Source organism: Hyla sarda, unplaced genomic scaffold, assembly GCF_029499605.1.
Source record: "Hyla sarda isolate aHylSar1 unplaced genomic scaffold, aHylSar1.hap1 scaffold_1571, whole genome shotgun sequence".
Classification (NCBI taxonomy): domain Eukaryota; kingdom Metazoa; phylum Chordata; class Amphibia; order Anura; family Hylidae; genus Hyla; species Hyla sarda.
Window position 1 is genome coordinate 23,552 of NW_026608208.1, and position 3,687 is coordinate 27,238.

Consider the following 3,687-nt stretch of genomic DNA (forward strand, 5'->3'; position numbering starts at 1 on the left):
ATTTATTGTTTGATATTTAATAAAGGGGCTGCTGTGGCCTTGTTACCACCAACACTGTGTCTGTCATGTTTAAGGTAAGGGATTCCTCGTTACAAAGGGGGCTTTTGGGGGTTGGTGGATGGTAGGCTTTAGCAGCTATAATATCCCCAAGTCAAGGGTCCAGGCTGTAAAATAGAAGAACACCGGAGCAGCCAGATACACTGACTCTAAGGCTGAGCCTCATACTTCTACCGAAGCTGCAGAGTTATAGGGGAACTGTAAAAATGAAAGTACTACAACCCCCAGTGTGGTCAGTCTGTGCCCCCCTAAGGGTCAGGGTTGGAGGAGGCACAGGTTGAAAAGACACACTACATTGGGAGTTGTAGTACTGTAGTTGTTAAAGAAAAAAAATATGTTTTCATCATGTTGCCCATAGCAACCAATCAGATTACTTCTTTCATTCTTGAGAAGACCTCTGAAAAATAAAAGAAGTGATCTGATTGGTTGCTAAGAGCAACTGGACAACATTTCCTCTCCACAGGTACATTTCCCCGATTGTCTTCATATTTAGGATGAGAATCTACTGACAAAGTGAGTAGCCAACCATTTCTGGGCATAAAACTCTGTAAGAAACAGCAGTCTGGGGGCGTCTGTGGTGGACATGAAGGAAGGGGGGGGGTCCAGGGAAATTGAGATTTGACGTCTGCAGCGAGCGCTTCTCACTGAGCGACGGGTCTCATCCCAGGTATTGCAGGGGGACCCCCCACGATCAGCTACTTATCCCATAACCCATGGATAGGGGATAAGTTAATTTTTGCCATAGTTCTCCTTTAATTGGCCAGAACACACCCAAAATCGGTCCCAGCCAAATATTGCTTCGTGTCCTGTCATTTCTCCCAGCTGTTCTTTTTCTACCTGCTTGTAAGGCATGCCTACACTCTCTAATTCCTTAAAGTGGTACTCCGCCCCTAGATATCTTATCCCCTACCTTAAGGATAGGACAAAAGATGACTGATCACTGGGACCCCCGCAATCTTCATGCAGCACCCGGCGTTCCAAATAATATATTAAGAACTCTGGGTTCTCGTGGTGCGGGTCGTGACCTCCCGCCACGCCCTTTCCATTTATGTCTATGGGAGGTGGTGTGATGTCACAAGAAGGTGTGGCATGATGTCACGAATCCCATCACAGGAACCAGTGATCTAAACATACTATTTAGAATTTTGGTTGCTGCATGGAGATTGCTGGGGTCCCAGCAGCAGGATCCCCTTGATCAGACATCTTATCCCCTATCCTTTACATAGGGGATAAGATATCTAGAGGCGGAGTACCCCTTTAAGGGACAGTTCATGTACCCAAAAGTTGATCCTTTGCAACCGTATGACCCCTAGCAAGTTCCCTGCATGAGTCCCATTCATCAGAAAAAGGCGTGTGCATGGAACTTGCTGGGTGTTCTACGTTTGCCTCATAAACTGCACCACCCAGCACCAGTTGCCTCTCTCCGCACCGCATTATGCAGATCGTGCAGGAGAGCAGCTTTGGTCATCCATGTTTTGCTAACTCTATTTTCACACACAGAAATAAATAAATGAGTCGAACAAGTCAAAGAACAGTTTTAAAAAAGGGGAACTTTATTTATTATTTATTAAAATGTTTGTGTAGGGGATTTTTTGTAACCTCCCATCACTCACAAAGAGCGTACAGTAACTAATACTCAGGACAGGAAAAACCTCCAGAGGGGAGGAAACCTGTAGGGAATCCATGGCTACTGTATGGCCCTTCCTCTGGGCATACTAAAGGAGGTTACCTCTAGAATTTGGGCAAATGTTTCTGTGTATGTGCATGATTCCTAGGCCTGTGCCTTCATCCAACGTCTTGCTGTAGGTCCCGAAATGCTACTCCATGTCCTGGAAATAGTGCATCTAAGATAGGGGACAAAAAAAGATAGATTATTTACATGTTTATCATAGAAATACACATGGAACTGCAATAAAGACCTTTTGGACAAAACAATGTAACACTTACCAGTCACAGTCATGTGCATGACTTTGCATTCCCGTGTCCCTACACAGTGTCCAGCACCGGCCCCTCACTGATGAACAGGACCAGTGTTATTTCTGGGGCTATGCCTTCATCCAACGTCTTGCTGTAGGTCCGGAAATGCTACTCCATGTCCTGGAGATAGTGCATCTAAGATAAGAAAAAAAAGATAGATTATTTACATGTTTATCATAGAAATACACATGGAACTGCACTAAAGACCTTTTGGACACAACAATGTAACACTTACCAGTCACAGTCATGTGTATGACTTTGCATTCCCGCGTCCCTACACAGTGTCCAGCACCGGCCCCTCACTGATGGAGAATGAACAGGAGCAGTGTTATTTCTGCTCAGTGCTGCTCTTTGGTGGACAATGGTTATGACATCACATGTGTGACACGCTGTTACCTCCTGGGAGTTCTATTTCAGTAGTGCTGCTCTCTGATTGGCTGAAAATCAAAAAAGCTTTCCAATATATTCTGTATGACTGTTATCTAAGGTTTTTGACAATTTTTATTAAAATGGCGCCACTCCCTGTGGGTGCGTTATATTTGTTTCTCCTAACCAGACATTCTGTATATGTAATATCATTTGGTGGCCCCAACAGCCTGGGCCCATAGGTTTCTTACATAGATCAATGCTACTCCGGTAGGCTCAATGAGCAGCGCTGGCCGCCGGGACGTCTGACGAGTGACGTCCCTGACGTTGCGGTCTGGAGCGAAGGATGTCACTAGTCAGACGTCCCAGCAGCCATTGATTTAAAGTGGTCGTGGCTCCTGCTGCCAGTTCCAGATCAGACACCATGGCCCTAGATTGACATACTGCAACACCGATCCCTTGTGGCTGCCCACCTGTTGCAAAACTACAACTCTCAGCCTTTGGCTGTCAGGGCATGCTGGGAGTTGTAGCTTTGCAATAGCTGGACAGACGTCTGTCGAAAGGGGGGAAAAAGCACCAGAAATAAAGCAATGTGGGCTTTGAAAAACACCATTTATATGTTGTTTTTAATCACAGCCTAAGCCTAGGAACAAACACAATTCTTGTTTGATGTTTTGTTTTTTTTATGCAAAAAAAAACAAACATCAAAATCTTCCCCCTCATTTCTTTTCTCAGCTATCTTTGTGTTATTTTTGCTAAAAGCACTGGGGTGGGGGGGGGGGGGGGGGGGGGGGTCTTAGAGATTTATCAAAACCAGGGAAGAGGGAAAGTGGACCAGTTGCCCATAGCAACCAATCAGGTAGTTTCTTTCATTTTTAAAAAGGCCTCTGAAAAGTGAAAGAAGTGATCTGATTGGTTGCTATGGGCAACTGGTCCACTTGACCTCTGCACAGGTTTTCATACATCTGTCCCAATGTGTATTATTATTATCATCATCATCATCATTATTATTATTATGGGAAGTGTTTTTTCTTTAGTGTTTTTTTTCCCTCTGGCTTTTCTCTTTACAAGTCATGTGATTCTTTCATCATTTGACTGAAGGATTTCTAAAAAAAAAAATTGTGAGAAAATACCCCCCCCCCCCCCCAAAAAAAAAAAAAAAAAACATGCTCTCGGCATCCCACAGATTTGATAGCCTAAAAACACCATAAAAGGATGAAGAAACCCCCATTAGTGTCTGGTGTTTCATATTACCCTATTGATTCCAACCTAACATGTGCCCGCAGC

General features: G+C 44.3%; 1 long non-coding RNA gene across 1 annotated transcript; it reads right to left on the reverse strand.

Annotated features, from left to right (window-relative positions):
* Positions 1-1,589: 1,589 nt before the first annotated feature.
* LOC130310490 (uncharacterized) lies at positions 1,590-2,405 on the reverse strand. Its single transcript, XR_008859002.1, has 3 exons — positions 2,270-2,405; positions 2,005-2,169; positions 1,590-1,901 (listed from the first exon to the last, which is right to left on the reverse strand). It is a non-coding gene; the product is annotated as an uncharacterized LOC130310490 (long non-coding RNA).
* Positions 2,406-3,687: the final 1,282 nt, after the last annotated feature.